Source organism: Anolis carolinensis, chromosome 6 (genome assembly GCF_035594765.1).
Source record: "Anolis carolinensis isolate JA03-04 chromosome 6, rAnoCar3.1.pri, whole genome shotgun sequence".
Taxonomy (NCBI): domain Eukaryota; kingdom Metazoa; phylum Chordata; class Lepidosauria; order Squamata; family Dactyloidae; genus Anolis; species Anolis carolinensis.
The window spans coordinates 76,922,554-76,944,205 of record NC_085846.1 but is presented as its reverse complement, the minus strand read 5'-3'; the positions used below and the strand labels follow the sequence as shown (position 1 = coordinate 76,944,205).

At 37.7% G+C, this 21,652-nt stretch overlaps 1 protein-coding gene across 7 annotated transcripts in view; it reads right to left on the bottom strand.

The window, feature by feature from the left end:
* The window catches only part of znf385d (zinc finger protein 385D), a 506,886-nt gene that overhangs the window by 410,663 nt on the left and 74,571 nt on the right, over positions 1–21,652 (bottom strand). The gene's annotated exons all lie outside the window — the stretch shown is intronic.

The following is a 21,652-nucleotide window of genomic DNA, read 5'->3' as shown; positions in this document are numbered from 1 at the left end:
TTTGGAAACCATTCCCTATGAGGAGCTGCTTAAAGGGCTGGGGATGTGTGGCCTGCAGAAGAGAAGGTAGAGAGGTAACATGATAGCCATGTTTAAATATTTGAAGGAATGTCACAAGGAAGAGGGCGCTGGCTTGTTTTCTGCTGCACTTGAGACTAGGACTCAAGGATTTTCCACACGTGCATTATAACCCAGGTTAAATCAGGTTAAAAGGGGGAGGGGTGGCTAAACGACATTTAGCTTAAATGCAGGATGAATCTGGTTAATCTGCAAAACACATGTTTAAAATTGTCCTTCAAACCTGGTTCTTCCTGAGAAACACACATTTTTCCATGCCTGTGTATCCCTGCAGGCATGGAAAGAACATGTGTTCCTTCCCTCCCTCCTGTCTGGACTCCCTCCTGCCCCCCATTTCCCCCTCAACTTACAGGACAAGGAATGGAGATTCCAAGAGTTTCCTGACTGTGAGAGCTGTTTAACAGTGGAACTGTCTGCCTCAGAATGTAGTGGGATCTCCTTCTTTGGAAGCTTTTAAACAAAGTCTGAGTGGCTATCTATTAAGTGTGTACTTCGATTGTGCTTTTCCTGTATGGCTGAAGGTCTCTTCCATGATTCTGTGTCTCACACTGCAGTGCCAAGAACTGGAAACAGCATTTCAGATAAGGTCTAATCAAAGCAGAATATAGTGGAACTATTAAATTTCTTAATCTAGATACTATATTCCTATTGATGAAACTATATCAGTTCATGATATCAGTTCATAAAAGGATGCTCCAAGGGAAAGAAAAAAATCAGGAAAGAAAAAAAGCTCAAGGGAAAACACTGATGTTAATGAAACTGACAAGACAATCTCTGACATGGATCAAAGACAGGGAGCTAACTCAATTGTGGTCGAAAGGTGGGTGGGTAAATAAGGCTATGTTAATTACCCTTAATTACCCTTTGCATTGGATTATATTGCTGTTTTGGAAAGATACTCAATAACTAAACTGTAGACTCATGTTTAGAAGTTTTAACGCATTCTTAAAAATATAAGAGGAATGAAGTAGGGAAAACATCAATTCAGCCTCAAGACAAAAGTGCTCTTGGTCTCTTTTTGAGGCCACAATGGCCTTGATATCAAATGATGTGATGAAAATGAACAGAGAAAAAGAATGGAAATACAGGCAGTCCCCAAATTATGAACAGGTAGGTTTATTCTTAAGTTGAATTTGTATACAAGTTGGAACAGTTGCATTTTAAGTGTAACTCCAGCCATATTGCTTTGGATAGCATAGGAAATGGTGAATGAACAGTCCTGTAGTATTTGTTTTGCTGTCTGTATTTCTGTTCAGAAGATCTCACCTCACTTTCTGTCCCTGTGATAATTGGATTTTGAAAAATTGGGCTTATTGTGGAAATAAGGATTGGTGCTAAAGCTTCAGTGGAGACATGCTTTCCTCATGGCAACTCTTTCAGGAATGAATTTCACTTCTTAGGGATAGATTTCTCTCACTTTTTGTCTCACCCCTGTTCTTAACTATGAGTCATTTATCAGTTGTATGTTTGTAACTTGTAGTAGGAAAAAACAAAAGAGTGTCAGGCAGATTATCTTTGTAAATATTAGCAATCAGAACAACTTTATTGGGCAATAAGCTTCATCTTTATATTGCTCACCTTCCTTATATGTGTAAAAGAAAAGAAAATTAATGGACTATGAAGTTTTCAAAAAGGTATCTTTGGGGGGAAGAAAACCCCTCCCCCCTCTTCCATTCTACTCCTGTTTGACATCAAGATGCTGACAAGGAGATGAGCAAGGATCCATCTCAATCTCACTTTTCTAGCAGTGGGAGAAGCCAGGTGAAGATTGAGAGGTTATTATCTTTCAGAACTCTTTCTTGGCTGATCTCCTTCTGCCACTATGTGACACCAGGAGGGTGGAGAGATGCATATGACTAGGGACTCTATAGACCTCCCGAATCTTCTGGCTCTCCCAAACCCAACCTTCACCATACCTCCAACACTGTGCATTTGAGAGAAAGCAGGCAAGAACTGGGAGACTATATGGCTTGAGACTATCCACTCATTTTGCAGTTTCACTCTTTTCTACTCCCACTCTGCCAATGATTATCATTTTTCCAGTGAGTAGCCTCATATCGTGAAATGTCTAAACTGAAACAGTACTGGTCATTTTTAAGGTAAAGGTAAAGGATTCCCCTGATGTTAAGTCCAGTCATGTCTGACTCTGGGGGCTGGTGCTCATCTCCATTTCTAAGCCGAAGAGCTTAGAAATTTGTCTGTAGACACCTCCAAAGTCATGTGGCCGGCATGACTGCATGGAGCGCCGTTACCTTCCTGCCGGAGCGGTACCTATTGATCTACTCACATTGGCATGTTTTCGAACTGCTAGGTTGGCAGAAGCTGGAGCTAACAGTGGTCGCTCACGCTCCTCCCGGGGTTTGAACCTGGGACCTTTCGGTCTACAAGTTCAGCAGCTCAGTGCTTTAATACACTTCGCCACCGGGGTTCCACTGGTCATTTTTACTTCTAGTGAAAGTTCAGGTTAGATTTGTTGTAAGACCCCTTCATTTGTTCATTTGTTTATTTTCTTCCTGGCAGCTTTCTTCACTACCCAGCTTTCACAACTCTAGATAGAAATCAGAAAGACAATGGCCTGAATGAATGTGACTTTGGTATTTAATGATATGTATTTACATTTGAGGATCTTATCTAGTTCCTTCATGGCTGCCTTTCTAAATCTTAGTCTTTGGATTTCTTGACTGCAGTTTCCATTTTGATTAATGACTGAGACTAAGTATAAGACATCTTTAACTACTTTGAAGTCATTATTACCATCTTTAAAGAGATATAAATAATCTGTGATCTTTATTTTTGCCTCCTTAACATTCAGTTACAACCCTGCTTTTGTATTTTCTTTCTTAAATTTCCTAAGTAGTTGTTCCAAGATTGTGCTGTTATCTCCAAATAATATGATGTCAATGGCATTTTGAAAAATGTTAAAGTTCCTTTTTCTGTTTCACACCTGTTTCGTCTCAGTCTAATCCTGCTTTCCATATGATATGTTCTGAATCTAGATTAAATAGATGTGGTGAGACAATGCAGCCTTATCTGACTCTCTTCCTCAGGAAACCATTTTGTGTCTCCATATTGTGCCCTGATAGTGTTCTCTCATACTTAGAACAGGTTATGCTCAGAACAATCAGATATCATGACATTCCCAGTTCCCTTAAAACTAACCATAATTTATTTATTTATTTATTTATTTACATCACTTTTACCCCGCCTTTCTCTCTGAGGAGACTCAAAGCGGCTTACAGTAAATAGGCAAAAATTCAATGCCTAAAAACAATGTAAAAACAACAATTCATATAAAACAATCTACAAAACAACAGTTCATATAAAACAGATACCATTACAAAATAAAATCACATTATATAAAATTTTAAGAATGTCCAAGATTAAAATCCATTCATCCAGAATCCTCAAGTCTTCGTACAGGTCATGTAAAGTCCATGTTCTCATTCATTAAAAGCTTGCGTGCACAACCATGTCTTTAAGGCTTTCCTGAAGCCTAGGACAGTTGGTATCTGCCGTATGTTGCTGGGGAGGGTGTTCCACAGCCGAGGAGCCACCACCGAGAAGGCCCTGTCCCTTGTTCCCACCAGCCTTACCTGCAAGAGCAGGGCCTCCCCCGATGATCTAAGAGTTCTAGAAGGCTCATGGGGGAGATACGTTCGGACAGGTAAGGTGGGCCAAAACCATTTAGGGGTTTGTAGGTCAAAACCAGCACTTTGAATTGGGCTTGGTAGCATATCGGCAGCCAGTGGAGCTGACTCAACATGGGAGCAGTACGCTCCCTGTAAGCCGCTCCTGTTATTAGTCTCGCTGCCGCCTGTTGTACTAGTTGGAGCTTCCGAGCTGTCTTCAAAGGCAGCCCCACGTAGAGCGTGTTGCAGTAGTCCAAACGAGCTGTAACCAGAGTGTGGACCACCGTGGCCAAGTCATACCTCCCAAGGTATGGGCGCAGCTGGCGCACAAGGCGGATTGTGCGAAGGCTCCCCTGGCCACTGCCGAGACCTGGGGCTCCAGGCTCAGCGATGAGTCCAGGAGAACACCCAGACTGCGAACCTGTGTCTTAAGGGGGAGTGCGACCCCATCCAACACAGGCTGTAACCCTATACCCTGTTCAGCCCTGTGACTGACCAGGAGGACCTCTGTCTTGTCTGGATTAAGTTTCAATTTGTTTGCCCTCATCCAGTCTGATACAGCGGCCAGACACCGGTTCAGGACCTGAACAGCCTCCTTAGTGACAGGTGGGAAGGAGTGACAGAACTGGACATCATCTGCGTACAGATGACATCACACCCCGAAAGTGTTCATGGTGTATGTATTAAGTTTTTTGAGAAGTCATTATACCAAAATGAATTACCAGACACAAATGTATGTCCATAATTTGTTTTCCTTTAAGCATAACCATACCTTGCCAAAATTTTCTTAGTTCTGTATCAATATTAGAAAATAAGTTATTATTTTGAAAATGTGCATCGCTTACAACCTCATCAACATGGAAATCCTTGATGCAGGGGACAGCAAGGGGATCCGTAGGGCAGTGAGGCAAATCATGGGGCAGGGGGAAAATCTGTCACTTAGCATCCCGCATCACCCACTTGCCTATCACACACTGGAATTTTCTATCTGAACACAGGTAGTCTCCTGTGTTAAGAATTCTCCCTCATACGATATTTCACCGATGCAACTGGCATGTAGCCCCACTTGAAGTAGCCATGAGTCATGTGATGAGATCCTGCGAGCTTCATGCTGGCTGTGTGGGTGAAGTGTTCAATGACGGGGAATTTTCCCCATGTGATGAGGTATTTAGATATTAACGTATGGAAAGGGAACAGTCCTAGGTCATTTTTGAGCAAAAATCTATGCATAATAGCAAATTGCATAGCATTTGTTTTCTTTCAAGTATTTGGTATAATTCATTCTAACTGTAGTAAGACTATATACTGTCTGCAACAGTACAGATAACAAAACTCCTTTCAGTATTTTTCAACAGATCATTAAAATCTTTCAGAATGGATTTTCAATTTAGGAACAATTTCTAGTCAGTATCCTAACAATCACAGGCATTCTAAACCGATTATCTAAACCCAGGGAGTTCAGTCCTTAGGCCAGTAATTTCCTCCTGGCAGAAAGAAAAAATCTTAACAGGAGCCTCTTCATGTTAAAATATACTGCACTAATTTCTATAACTGGTTTGTATATAAAAAGCTATGCTAATACTCATTAACACCATGGTCCTTTAATTTGCTAATACTACACACAAGTTTCTCCGCAAAAAGAATGGAGTCCTTCCGGTGGATATCAACTTTTATAATCTAAGGCAGCAGCTACTATAATAACTAGAATGCTGAGCTGAATTGTGAAGCACTGACTAAATTTTTCTCAGTCTCAGGATCCTATGGAAAGCAACTGGAATTTGTCTCTAAGGAAAGTGGAAAATCCAACCACTTACTTGGGCTATATGCTTTTTGGACAGAAGAAATGAATGAGATTTTGAGAGAAGGACCAGGAATTCCATACCACCACACCAAATTAATGTCAGAAGCTTCACTACCACAAAGATAATAAGTATTATTATTCAAAAAGTGACAATGGGGGAAAGTGCTTTCCTTTGTTCAAGAAATTTACTCATAATGGAAGCATAATATTTTTGTCAGATGGACCTACAAGCACTTCCTTGATAAACTGGTGTTATTTCTGAAAGTTCTTATCAATAAATCCCCAATTTCTAATAACAAATAAACTAAGCTGAGGCCCCAAACCATAATGTCTGCTCCACTTTGCTAGGTTTTAAGATAATTTGTTACACTGCATGCCATTTGGATCAGACCTTCAAACAATAGTCTTTAAAAAGAATTTAAAGTGGCAAATAAAACTATATCTTTTCTTTTCATTTGTCTAGAAACAGAATCAAGATTATTGTTCTTCTACTTCTCTGAAGACATCACATGCAGACTTGTTTCTTCCCTCCCACTGGAAAATGTTGGAGATAAATTGAACAAAAGCCTTGAAGCTACTGTTGTAATGAAGCCTTACTCTATGCTCAAGCTCTGTGGAGTGCTAATGTTAGCCCTGCTGAGTGTGCAAACTCCTTTGAGTCCTGCAGCTCATCTCCCAGTGTCAGAAAATTCTGCCAATATGCCTCAATAAGCTTGAACTCTGCAGAAAGCCCAAGAATTGCACTTTCATGAACACCTAAAACTTCTGCCTAAGTCTAATAGAAACAAACTCAATAGAAATCAAGCTGAATAAGACATATATGAACTCTTACAAGTACAAATTAGTTCTTTTACTAAATAGGGGCTCCAAGCAAATATTTCCATGAACAACAATTGCAAATGCCAATATTATGACTAAAAAAAGCTTATTTGGCTATTTGTTTAGAATTGACTCACATCAGGTTTTCTCAGGGGCATACAGAGGAGATATAATGTTCAAAGGCCATATATAAACTGATAAAAATAAAAATAAAATAATTAAAACATATTTTTTAAATTAAGAAGCTCAGAATTCAAAATATTAATTCTTTTACTAGCTTGGGTTGAAAAAAATATCTTCACCTCATGCTGAGTCACAACATTGGGGCCAACTGAACCTCTCTTGGAGTCCTGTTTGTTCCATAACTAATCAAACATTGACACAATCATAAACACTGATATTTCCTGGGTTTTATTCCTGACTTCATTTGATGCATCACCAAGAAATAATGCATAAAAAAGGAGGGGGCATTTATGTTATTTTCTGCAAATTGCTTCCTAAGTCATTGAATCTACTGAGATAAAGACAAAAATTGTCTTTAATTGTGGGGAATCACAAACAGTCATGAAGAACCAGGAGCGGCCCTAGGTTTTTTCAGTATGTACGCAAACCTAGGGCTGCCCCCCCCGAAAATACGCCCCCCCAACTTACCAGTGGCGGCAGCAGCAGCAGCAACCATTGGGTCGCTTGCCGCGGAACAAGGAAGTACTTGCTATTCTCGCGAGATTTTGCGAGATTTTGCGAGATTTCTGCAAGATCTCGCGAGATCTCATTGAAATCTCGCAAGAATAGCAAGTACTTCCTTGTTCCCCAGTGAGCAACCCAATGGTCGCTGCCGCCGCCGCTGCCACCGTCGTTTCGAGAGTGGCCAGCAAGGGCTGCACCCGAAGCGGCGGCTTCATGGGCCTCCATTAAAAATCGGCCCTGTGAAGAACACATGTTCCTTCTCTAACTCAGTATCTGGTTTGGCCTAGAATGATTTAGAAGCACTAACACAACTTCGTTTCCATATGATTTGCTTATTGTTTGCAACTGTATAAAATCTATGGCCTGAAACAAACCGAGACAATCTGTAACTTACATCTTCCACATCTTGCCTCTGTCACCCTGAAGTATCCTGTCCCACAATGGACTATTTGTAACTGAATGACAACTGTTAACAATATCTAGAAATTAAGATGGGTTTTCCAAGAGTTGTCAAAATTTAACAACACACCTGTACTTTACCACTTGCCAGTCAAACAAATTTGAAAAAGATAACCAGATTCCCTTGGGTTTTTAAAAAAAACTTCATTCTGGCTTAATCCAATACCAAGACATTAGTTAATCTAGCTAAATAGCTTCAAGTCTTACATTCTGCATGCTACAGAAATTATACCATCAAATATTTTGATTGCAAGTAATTTCTTTTTAAGTTACTAAATATTATATATACAAAAATTCTGTAAAGCTACTCTTGTGTCTTATCCTGCTCATACTATCCTTGATCAGTCATAGGAACCTCACCACATTGTTGAACTCCCATTGGGTGATTTGCCAGCCTTCGTGGTGAATCGGCAGGCCAGCAGGACAATCACGGTGCTCCACACCCTGCTTCGCCATCAGCGATGCCTCCCTATAACACATGGGGAAGTGTCGCCGTGCGGCTTCCCATTGCACTGGGCCCATGGTTTCCAATGGAACACAGGAAGCCTCCAGTGTTTTGAGTGCAGCGTCATAGGACGTTTGTGCCCTGGTTCATTGACAGAACCCCACTGGAAGTGTGCCTTTGTCATATGATGGGCATCGTGGGGCTCCATCAATAAGCTGTGCTACAAGTGTCCTAGGACACTTGCAGTCTATCATGTGATGAAGTCCGTTGTTCAGCATTTTAAAAACAAAAACCAAACCTTATGCTTGTACTAGTTTACTGGGTAGATGTACATGCCATGTTGTTGATTTCCCCAAGTGCTCATTATAGACACATTTGCTGGTCTAAATATTTCAGTCCAATGCTTTTCTCTAAATTGAACTTCTAACGACAAAACATCCCTCATTGTACACAATGGCATACTTTCATGATTGCATCTTATCTTTGTTAGCTAAGTTTGGGAGACCTGTGTGGAAGACACAGTTTGATTGATTTACAAAATTTGGAAATATGCATATTAAAGAAAACTAAGTCTCAAAGTTTCTTAGTAACTAATATAGATCTATATTACATTATTAGAGATCCAAGATATGCTGGAAAATGTGAGGGATGGAAGTGAATTTATCAAGCTGAGATAGTAAATCCTTCAAGTAAAACAATCAGATTAATCAAATTAGCAAGACAGAAGCAGAACAACCGGTCCCATGCTCCTGTACACAAATACACCAGTCTAGGAGAGAAAGAAATAAGTTGAGTCTTTCTAAAATATATAAAAGTAGGTTTACTTTCAAAAATATCTCCATAATCAAACACAATGAAGACCGAGAGAGAGCAGAGAAGAAAAAGAAAAGTGAAAATGCTTCAGGTTTGTGTGATGCAGGAACAGACAGGATGTGATATAGTAAACAAACAGAAGGTCATAATAAATACATGTATGCCTAAATGTTTATAACATCCAAAAGAGTAAGTATATTCCTATCTTTACAAGGTGAAGATAAGGACATGCAAAATAGACAAGAAAATATATTCATAATCAGTGCTGGAATAACATCTTGTATGAAACTCCCAAACATTTCAGCAGTGTTAGTGCCAATTTTTTTCTATAACCTTATACCTATTGGTTATGGCACCTATATTTGCATACATGAAATTGTTTCAAATGTTTCGTTGGTACTTTAATGAACTCTCTTTAGACCCTCGCCCCAACTAACACAGCTATTACCCTGGAATTTTCTTTACACAAAAGTAATCTACACAATAACATATTCAGCATCACATGAAATAAACCAAGCATCTTACCCTTGTGCAAATAAGCAATATTCAGCTAAGCAAACTAGGCTCCCTAGAGTTCTTTCTTGGAGCAAACGTAAATCCACTGCCATCAAGAGCTTGTCACAAATCACTTGAATTGATCACTATGCTTATCATTTCTCACTGACCAAAACATTTTGCTCCAAAGGTCCCCTGCTGCCTCAGCATGTCTCTGACATTTCTGTGGTTGCAAGCTCTCACATGCAGCGACCCTTTTCTAAGGATACCTTATGGCCATTTAAAGATTTAAATTTTTTGCACTGGTGTGCATCTTTTCCTTGTAAAAAAAGTGTCTGGGTTGCAATTCAAAACTTTAATACTTTTTCATCAAAAAATGGGAGAAAGCTTTAAATCAGTGTGCTATATTTTTCTGATGGTTTAAAGATAGTCTTCTCCCTGTGGCAGGAGACTTATAGACACACAAACAATCAGGATTCAGGTGACTACCACTAGCCTATTCCTTCAATAACTCACTAATGTTCTCTTTCAAATTCTGAGAAAGCAATGCACAAGATAGGCCAGGAATGAGCAAGCTCACTTTTTGTTACAATTTATTATAAGTTTAAATTGCTTAATATTTAGGAAGTTTAAAAATCAGTTGAGTAAGAAACTAAAACTGACTGATTTGTCCATACAGGAAGATGTTCTGAGTGCTTACATTTGAAAATTTGACTTGTGAGTTCCTTTTTTTTCCAGAAGCTCCTTATCTGTGACACCTACATGTCAGAAGCTCAATCTTTTAATAAAAAATGAATGAGAAAATGAAACTGGCAAATGTCCATATCCTTCACTATGCTATATGATGAACACTAAATAAATACTACCTACCTTTTAGAATGCCTTACTAATGAAATGAATGAGGCCAAAACATTGTAATCTTTTAGACCAGGCATGGGCAAACTTCGGCCCTCCGGGTGTTTTGGACTTCAACTCTCACAATTCCTAACAGCTGGTAAATTAACTGGGATTTCTGGAAGTTGAAGTCTAAAACTCCCAGTGTCCCCATGCCTGTTTTAGACCCTAAATATAGGTAATTAAAAGGACTTTGAGCTGATTATCCTTTACCTTTGTATCAATGCTGTTCACTCAACAAATGTGGTTTTTATGAGATTATTCTCTTAGCATGTAAGCTTCATTCGGTTCCCTTCAGCTTGATGAATCTTTTAATTATTCATGTATATTCAGTTGGCAAAATCCCAGCTGATTTCCCATTGTACAAACACCCCAATTCAATCCAAGACTGTATTTTCCTTAGCGTATCTTCCTGATGCTTCGGGCAGGACCTGCTCCTTTAAGGTCCTCCCAGAAAGCACTTTGAAATTGCAGATTATGTATATGAACACTCACTCTTTTCTAAAAGGAAGCCTTGGTCATGCTATTTCAATTACCCAAAGCTTCCTCCCACAATTATCTTCTCTAAAATGGGAACACAGACAGGATGAATTGGAAAACAGTATGATGTGTATGAAAATATAAATGTGTGGGCATGCAAGTGAATGAATATGGAGCATGGGGACATAACAAAGAGACAAAAAGTTTGTGATAGTAATGACCATTTTTTTAAAAAAAATCACAATTGTTTCTTTATATTATTACCATCATGAGAAAGAGATGGGAAAGAGATTTGACTCTAGTTTTCCTCTCTGACCATACTGACCTCATCCACCAGCATATATCTCCAGAGTTTTGGAAAGTGCGGGTTTGATGGTTCTGGGTGATATGGAAAGTTGCAGACCAGTAAAAAGAAACAATTAACTTTTCTAAATTCTGTTCATGATACACTGCCCTGCCTGAAGTGAATGTGGTTCTTGACAGAATAAGTGTTTCCCATCACTGTTGTAAATGTATGCATACAACGTATGTTACATTTTGTAATCTATATTAATTTGGGGTACACATGCTTCAATTTTTTCATCAGTTTATTAATCATTCAAGTTGCCCCACCCTGACCCCATTTTTCCTAGTAAATGTCAAACGATTACTTATTACATTTCAGAATATATTGCATCCTTGCTTAACTCTACATAAAGGAAGGTATTTTGGGTAATGATACACTCCTTTGTAGAATAATGAACAAAAAGACATGCTAGAACTGAGTCACATTCTAGTGATGAATTCTCTATATGACCTTGGGAAAGGCAGACATTTGTACTTCCGTCTCAAGTTATAAAGTAGAAACAGCAAAAACATATCTCAAAGGATAATTTAGTGTATGAACAAAATAAAAAGGCTCTATATGTCCAAAATTCTTGCAGACCAAACAAGTTCAAAATCACAGAGAAAGTTGTCTTCCAGGTTTATCAGGTAGGATCTTTTAAGTGCAAGAAGTTACTTTGGTTGGACTAGAGTTCTAAATGTTTCAATAATTTTTGTCTGTTATTTTCAAGAATGCTAATAAAATTTATCCCAACATGAATATGACCAATTAATATAAAATCAGGAACAACGTAATATTTTCTCTTGCAATTTATCGAAGCTTTGGACAAAGTAAAAACACGTTACTTTATCATTCTATATCCTAGAATATTTGATAACATCTTTATCCTTACTCTCAGATATCTGTCAAGATGATGCCAATGGCTACTGTGAAGTTAATGGGCATGCATATGGGCAGGGGTCTTCCATGAGGCACAGAATGAATAACTAGATCCTCTAATCTCTCTTTCAACACCTTCTAGTGACATTCTAGTACCTTGGTTAACATTAATCAAATGAATTTAGGAGAAAAGCAGAGCTGTGCTGTCTCAATTTCCAAAAGACTTTGCAGAGATAATTAAGATGAAATAGGAACACATGGAAAATGTAAAAGGAAATACAGTGCCTAGACTAAAAATGAGAATGGCAACTCTTATGTGCAAGTCCCCCACAGGAGCTAAAATTAAGAGAGAGGAGGGGTACAGAAAACTGAAGTGATGTAAAAATCATATATTTATGAATATTCATATATTTCTACTTTTTGTAGTTTGGTAATGCAAAACACATGTTTCATTGTTTCCCCCCGCAGCAGCACAATACAATACACTGCTTATTGTCACTGAAAACAGCAAAACTAAGAATGTAGTGTGTGGGAAAGAAGATAATTGATTACTGTACTTAAAATGCAGTTATGACATTCTTACATGCAAAGCTGCAGTGCTATAGTAGAAATAATAAACAAACAATTTTCATACCAACACAATGAGTTAGCGAGAGGTGTGCGTCAAGCTGCTCATACTACATGAAAATGGGGGCATTGATATATCATTTGAAAGATTCACTACTCCCACTATTTGGTTGCCATATGATATTGATGAGAGGGTTTATCTTAACAATAGAAATGACAAAGGCTTGGACTGTCTGTCACACATGTTTTAGACTACTATGATCATGGGTAATATGTATGTAATATGTGAACTTTTCATTATTAAACTGATTATTTTGATCCAATTGCAAATCCTACAAAGGCTGTATCCCTCAAACAAACCAGTTCATAAAGGAAACCCCACATCTAATATGTCTGGAACACAATAACTCTATGGATTTCCAAAAGCCACTAAACTAATGCAATTTCTTCACCCACAGCACCAGTATAAAAAGGACACCCAAAAACAATTTACTATATTAAATTCTGCAAAACAAACAGGAAGAAATGAGGCATATTCAATTTGGGAACCTAACAAGGTGATGGGTTTATGGACACCACTGCGTTTCCTGGTTTAATAGAGATTTGAATCCAGGTTTTTCAGTCGCAAACTCCAAATGTTTTATTTCTGCTCTGTGTTGGCTTTATACTAGAGCCCAATCTATACAAAACAACAACACTTAGCAAAGATCCTACAGGTGTTAGCTGTGCAGCAACTGTTAATACTTTAGCTTGGGAAAGTTTTTACTACAAGGCATGTTTAACTACATTATAAACATCCTTCACCTGTCATTATTATATCCTGTAATATTCATGGTCAGCCTTGAACATACAATATTCATTATTATACATTTCTACAGTAAGGGTAATTTCATAAAGCACTAAGCCCAGTCTTTCAATATTAATGGTGCTAATAGTACTGATCTTTCTGCTGAGCTTCTCTATATTCAAAACAATGAACAAGTATACTGTATAATGGCTGAAAAAGTAAAAGCAAAGAATTGTTTTAAGTATGAATCAAAGGGTGTTCAGCGTACATTATGCAGCCATAAAAGTACTTTGCTGTCATTAGGAGATTAAGAAAACATGTTGCTAGATGTGCAAAATGCTTTAAACATGCATCACAATCTCGTATCTTCACATTCCTAATGAATGAATACTTTATCCTAGAATAGCCACAGGCAATTGCATAAATAGCTAACACATGGTGTGCATGCAAATAACCTAATGTATTTGGGGAATTCCTTTTAGCAAATGACTAAAAAGGATACAAATACGTACAAGAGCAACAGCTCAGAACTATGTGTCAACTTGGTGAACTGAAAACTGAATAATAGTTTATGCTAATGTGTTACACAGTCCAAGCAAAATAATGGGCTCTGTTCTGCTCCATCCTGTGTTCCCGTAATGCATAATTTGTGGCCCTTCCAGTGTTTGGGACTCCAGCTCCCAGAAGTCCTAGTCAGCTTGTCCAATGGTCAGGAATTCTGGGAGTTGAAGTCCAAAATACCTAGAGGGTCACAGATAGTGCAAGTCTGCCCTAATGGATGCTGCTAATGCTTCCTCCTCTCTTCAAGGAGCTTGGCACCATCAAATTCAGATTGGTCCAAACTCTGAGCAAACATTTGGTGCCCCCTGACTCTATGTAGGCTTTATCTGAATTCTCTAAGAAGAAGAAACCTTCAGATCTTTCTTCATCTCCTAGTAAGTCTTTATGACCCCGCCTCTTGTCTTTCAGCAATTGCATTGTTGAAGTAAAGAGGAATATAGAAGTACTAAAACAATCGCTATCACATTCTCTATAGCAGGGGTCCCCAAACTAAGGCCCGGGGGCCGGATGCGGCCCATCGAAGCCATTTATCCGGCCCCCACAGCACAAGGACAGAAGGGGGTTGGGCTAAATGACCCAAGAGGTCTCTTCTTCTCTTACAGCCATTATTATTATTATTATTATTATTATTATTATTATTATTATTATCATCAACATTGAGGCTGGGTGGCCATCTGTCAAGGGTGTTTTACTTGTGCTTTCGGTGCACAAAGGCAGAAGGGGGTTGGACTCAATGATCCAACCCTCTTTATTTTTGTTGTTGTTCTTGTTGTTGTTGTTATTGTTATTGATATTATTAATTATTGCTCGTTGGCCAACTATAGTCCGGCCTTCCAATGGTCCGAAGGATCGTGAACTGGCCCTCTGTTTAAAAAGTTTGGGAACCACTGCTCTATAGCATGGCTTTGGCAATGCATGGTCCTATGATCACTCTTCTGCATTGACTCACTTTACCTTCCTGCCCATGTATGCCTTATTCATTTATTTTTGCCACAATCACACAAATACAGCATTTTTTAAAGAAAAAAAATTGAGTAAAAACAATCACACCCTGCTTGGAAATAACAATGGGGACAGGGAGAGGGAGGGATTACACCTACTAACACCAAATTGCCACTACAGCAGAAAGGACCATTGCACCATAGTATTGAAACAGCAGTGATACTTGGAGGTCTGATGAGTTTTTCCTATCAATGAAAAGATACACTCCACTAACAACTGAAATGCAATGCTGCAACAGGATTACAGGTCATCTGATAAGTCCAAGCAAAACATGCTATTATCCTGCTGCAAAAGTGATATACTAGCCTCGTGTGAGAGTATTAAATCTGTAGGTGTTTCTTCTAAGGACCCTTTGTCTCATCACAACAAATTCAAGGCAACTAAAGTTCATTGTGTCCTTCCAAAGTGGTCAGATGTGTCAATGGCACCTGGTATCAATGTAGTGTAGTGGTCAGAGTAGTCACCTTTCAGCCATGAAAACTCATAGATGGCGTCAGACAAGTCACATTTTTAGCCTCAGAGGAAGACAAAGTTAAAGCCTCTGCTGAACAAATCTTGCCAATAAGACCCCATGATAGGGTCACCTTTGGGTTGCCATAAGTTAGAAATAACTTGAAAGCATAAAACATCAACTATTTTTTAACATTGTCTTTTAATTCTATAGGAGTGTTCTTCAGGTTGTATTTCAGCATGCTGGTTGGTTTAGTGATCTTCTATGTCTTCTGTGCTCTTCTATTTGATTTCTATCCTGGTCACAAGGTGAAGTCCATATATACAGTCACCTCTCTGGTTCTTTGAATGATGTGTTTGCGATGAACAAACTACTGACCTTTAAACATTTGTCGATCTTAAACCTTTTTTTCTACAATGTTTATATCCTGTGCTGTTTCCTAATTTTACCTTCTATCACCTAATGATAAAAGGCGATAGAAGTCAGGAATTCAAATTTTGATGTGTGGTCAATTGTTCCCTGGACTGCAGCACAGGCTCTTTCGTTTTACTCTTCTTTTACCTCTGTAATTGAATCAGATACTTAGATTATGATTGTATTAATTTTTCCTGACCTCTTATTGATATTATTTTTCAGATTTTGCATTATATCAGTTGACTGCTTTGGCTACATTTCTACTCAGAACCCATTCTTAATTTTTTTTTTCCTGAACAAAATCCTGTGTAATTATCTGAGGCCCCTCCCACACAGCTGAATAAAATCACACATTATCTGCTTTGAACTGAAATATATTGCAGTGTGGACTCAGATAACCCAGTTCATAGCAGATATTGTGGGATTTTCTGCCCTGATATTCTGGGTTATGTGACTGTGTAGAAGGGCCCTGACTCCAAATGTCCCATTACAATCACCCTAAGCATTTCAATGTTTATATATTCAATTTCTTCTTTTACAATGTCTAGTTTCCCTTGATTCATACTTCTCACATTTCTTGTTCCTATTATATGTGTTGTAAAGCCTTGGATTTTCCTTTCACTCCTGAACACGGCACCATTGATCATCTTTTCAGCTTGATTCTGGTTGCATCATTACCTACTGTCCTGCTCGTAGCTGTCCTTTGCCCTAACCCAGTAGTTTGTTTAATGATATCTGACTTGAGAGTGCCCCAACGTAGGATTTTCATGGAAAAAGACATTCAAAAAGAGTTTACTATTCCTCTTTCTGTGCAGTGTTAGCAAATGTTAGCCATGCTGCTACTGCCATTGTTTCTGAGAAATCCTTCCCTAGTATTGTTGCTGCCCAGTAGTCCAGAAGTCTGTCTCCTCTGCAAAAGTTTCACATAGGTGAACCTACCAGCAGTCCTGCACTGTTAGCATGGCTTTTAGGCTATGCCAAATGTCTCACAGATCAAAGTTGTCCCTTGCCATGTTGGTCCCCATTGCCCTAGTATGAAAGTAAGACTCATGGGGCAAGTAATTTTCAATCATTTCTACAAGCAATCAGAGTAACTAAAATGCAGCTCAGCAGCCAGACTGAAGTATTATGGGAAGAAACAAAGAATCCAACTTAATTCCTAACTATAAATATGGAAATAACTCTGAAATGTCTAAGTTTGGAACTCTGAATTAATTCTGGAATGTACTAAGCAGCGCAAACAATGTGCTCTCTCTGATAGTTATACCAACTCCAGCATAGTATGTGATTATTTCACGTCCACAATAGCCTATAGCATAACATCTGTGAACGGTTTATACAGTTACGACAATTTCCACCATATGTGAAACCACATAAGTCATGGAAAGAAAGAAAATGTAGATAATCTCCTAGCACAATAGCCTTGACTGAGTCAAAGATAAAAACACTGACATGTTTGATCACAGACCTCTATCTTGTATCTATTTTGGGACTAGGTACATAAGAAAGAAGACCAAAAAAAATGGCAAGTACGAACTGGGGGCTGGGAACTAAAAAGAACCAAAAAAAGTCTGAAATTACATTCCTAAGAACAATTACTGTAATTCGAGACCTAAAGATCTAGTTTAGCATCAGCTTGAAAAAGAAGCTGAAGTTGGAAGTTGTTAAGCACATTATAGATTACAATACAAAAATACTAACCAATTGCATTTCCCCTCTTCTAACAATAATCTTTCTTCCACTCCTCTCCCACAATAATTCATTCCAATATAGAACCTCCTCTTTCTCCTGTCTCATAATAACACATGCTTTCACCACAGCTGGATACATAAATCATACTGAAGTATTTAGCAGTGATAAAGGCATCGAAGTGTATGAGATCTCAGCATGATAGCTCCAACAAGGTCTTAGAATGGAAGCAACTGAGAAAAATAGCACTAATGAAAAAAATACCAAATTCTGTAGGCTATATTTCAAAGGAAGGAAATGGCAAAACCATCTCCCTTGCCTAAGAAAACCCTATGAAATTAATGGGGTCACCATAAGTCGAGAGGCAACCTGAAGGCACTGCATTCATTCACTCAATATGGTGTCATCTGCATGCCTTAAATTACTGATGCTCTTGCCTCCAATTTTCACACCTCCTTCCTCAGAGTCTTATCCAGCTTTCTGTACTATGTTCAACATATAAGTTTAACAGATAAAATGCAGTGTCTCCTGATTCCCTTGACAATTGGAAACCATTCTGTTTTATCCATTTTCCAATCTAATGGTGGCCTCCTGTCTTGAGTACAGACCACATAGTAAGATAATCAAATTTTATGGTACATCAATTTCTTTAATTTTTCATGACATACATAATCAAAGGCTTTCTATAATAAATAAAAACTGTTTTTCTACTGAAGGTAATTAAGATATCAGCACTTCAACTTATTTGTAAATTGTGGTACCTTTTTATCATTTTACCAAAAAAGGGGGTTCTTACATGTTTTTGTTGAGGTGGAAATACTAATTAGGAAGAACTTCTGCTCATATGAAATTGTCTTAGAAAAAACATTGAAAATTAGGAATATCCTGTCTTGCATAGCCAAATTCACTTTCTAACTCCAATTTTCCTTTAAATGCTGGGCAGCAGTGATGTTCTAGCTCAGATGTCAAAGGAAGGGCAGGAATCTTCCTGATCCTTCTGTCTCTTTCCAAGGATCTGCAAATAGTCTCATAAGTGATTGAATAATTATGTTCAAGATCCTTGCCCTATATATGTGACCTTTCATATTTTTTTAGCTTCTCATCTGTCCTTAAAGCCTTGAAGAGTTTCATTTGTCATCCAGTGGTACTTTTTGGCTAGAGATGTTGTCTTTTTTATTTTTCCATCACAAAGTCTCTGGCTTCAGGCCAGAGTTCTTCTGATTCCCAGTTAACTGGACTTTATAGTAGAAATCTATTTTACATTATCTTCTAATTCTATGAGTATGTTCATCTGGTTATGTGTGGTACAATGATTAATTCAGCGTTCTTCTTTAGCTTTGCTCTAATTTTTGATATTAGGAGTTTATGATCTGTGCTATATCTCCTCTCACTAGAATGCTGCACCATTTCTTTTTAGATATTAATTTTCAGATATTAAAGATCAGTACACCTTGTAAGTCTCCCAAAGTCAGTTTAATTTCCCACAAAAGCAGCAAACTGTACCAGTGGTGCAAAAACAAAGAATCCATTCCCCATTAAATATTAAGGAGAGCCAGGTTGCCTATCACCAATGGGAGGGCAAGTGATCTGCGAGGGAGACTAAGAATTCTGGGAAATGTAGTTTGGGAAGGCGAAGACCCCTGTGGCAGAGAATTCAAAAGGCCCTGCCCTAAATTACATTTCCCAGAATTCTGGTCACATCAGAAAGCCCCAATGAGGTAGGGGGAAGCTATTGTTCATCCTTAGCAGCAGTCAGCCATTCAGTTCAGTTTAGAGTTCCAATCTGCAAAGAGGACTGATAGTAAATCTGTTATCTATTATCTGTTATCAACCCCCTGTACTCAAAGGTTGATATTAGAAGACTCCTTATACAGAAAGACTATGCCCTTTGTGACTTTGGACACATATAAACAACTGAATGTGTGCTCCCCAATGCCTGCTTTACAGAGACATTCAAACTAGTCTCATCTCACCATTGCTATACAAACACCCAGGGCAAATTTACACCACCTTGTTGCTCTCAGATACCAACTCTGTTACAACCTAAGTACAATGCTTCTACTCCTCCCTCCAGATTCTCTTCACTTTTCCTTTCTTCTAAACTTTTTTAAAAATTACTATTTTTAATTAGTATTTTAGCTTTTTAATATGCCTTTGTATTTTACCTTTTAGTCTAGATTTCAATGGTTTTAATGTATTATGCTGTTATGAGACTGTACCCCACTCTCCTCATGCTGGTCTATGACTATATGGTCTATGACCATAATAAAGAAAGATTTGATTTGAAAGGTATTTTCCTATTTATTTATTTATTTATTTATTTATTTATAGCATTTTTACCCCACCTTTCTCACCCAAGGGGACTCAAGGCAGTTTACAATAAAAAGGCAAAAATGCAATGCCCGAAAACAGTACACTAAAACAACAGTTCATATAAAAACAAATAGCATTACATAATAAAAATACATTGTACAAAATTTAAAAACATATCTGAGTTAAAATCCATTCATCCAAAATCCTATGTTTCAGATTAAGGTCTATGAGTAAATGTTAAGGTCATTGTCACTGTTCCTTTTTTTTCTCTGACCTAAGCTATAAAAGGAGATATACTGTAATCTTGAATGTTTTTGTTATGCACAAGGCAGAAAACAATCCAGATAATATTATTACAATGCCACTACCATTATAAATCATATTTATGATCTTTTTGAGTAATTTTAATACCATGCTCTTGACAGTCTTAAAAACCGGAAAAGAAAGAACAATTAAGATGAAAGGACAACTTATATGACAATCATCAAATTGCCTTGAGAGAGAGAGAGAAATAATGGTGAAAAAATATTTTACAGAGCAAACAATAATGTCTTAATATTAATGCTACAAAAACAATAAAAGAAAACTATAACAAGTTAATTCATGTTCCTCTGCTGCATTGCAAACAGAATAAATAAAGGACAAAACATAAAATATGAAATGCTACAACATCTGAAAAATCAATAACTAGATTTCAAAACTTTAATTTAGAAGATGTACTTTTAACAAAGAATTTGCAGGATACCAAAAACTGCTTCTGATTATATGCTCAATAATATTTGGTATGATTGTGTTTTGAAAGGCATTTGATTATAAACATGTTTGAAGAAACAAATCAATGTTTCAGTACAAAAACATTTGAAATAATTTTCTGTTTCTGTTCTCTCTTTCTCTCTCTCTCTCTCTCTCTCTCTCTCTCTCTCTTTTGAAGATTTAATAGAATGTTTTGTTCCTCCTGAAATTTGTGATTGCATGAAGCTTAAGCCCTATTTTTAAGAAATCTAGATATCATCATGTGCCAGAGAACTGAAAAGATCTGAGGGCCATTCCAAGGTTTACAAAATAGTTTCTAAGGAAAATGAGACAAATCAGGTGACTAGATTTTTAAACTTCCATATAAGGAGAAGTCAGTCATGAGTTTAATGCCCAGCTCAATCAATCATTTTCTAAGAGCATGCAAACATTAATTTGGAAAAGGTTAAAATGTTAGCTAAACAAATCCAGTTACCATATTAATGGCTTAACTGAAAGAACTATTTAATAGATATGGAGTATACACAAATGTCTAAGATGTTTCTTTTGACAGCTTACATCACATTTTATCACTCAAAAATCTACAGTTTATAATACAGCTAGGTTAACAATAGCACGGAGATTCCCCCACTGAGACTACACTGTAGAAACTGGGTCCATAAACTTAATAATAATAATAATAATAATAATAATAATAATAATAATAATAATAATAATAATAATAATAATTTATTTTTCTATCCCGCCACCATCTCCCCGAAGGGACTCGGGATGACTAACATGGGGCCAAGCCTAAAACAAGAACAAAATATGACAGTTAAAACTAATATAAGTAAATAAAAACAATATCAAACAACTTTCTTTTTGAAACTAAACACTGCACACCCTCCAATATTTCACAGAGATTGAGAGGCACCAGATAATCTCCACTATGAAAACTCTCAATCTGGTTTCCACACTTCAATTTTTTAACTGAAGTTGTTTCCTGGCTGTGACACCATTTCACATGAGATAAGAACCAAATTACATTGAATGTGTCTATCAGAAAGGAAAATTATCTTGATATGTTTATCAATACAGTTGTGGGGAATTTGTGGAGGTTGATGCTTCACCCAAATAACCGCTACCCTTGCAAAAGGTGAGGTTACAGAAGTTGCATGCACTGCCAAGATGGTACATAGGTTCATGGATCCCTAATTTCTTATCTTGAGCATTGGGAGAGGGCTTGCAAGGCCAAGGCAGCAAAAAGAACATCAGATGGACAATTAACTTTTCCACAGTGAAACATACAGCCAGCCATCCATAGTCACA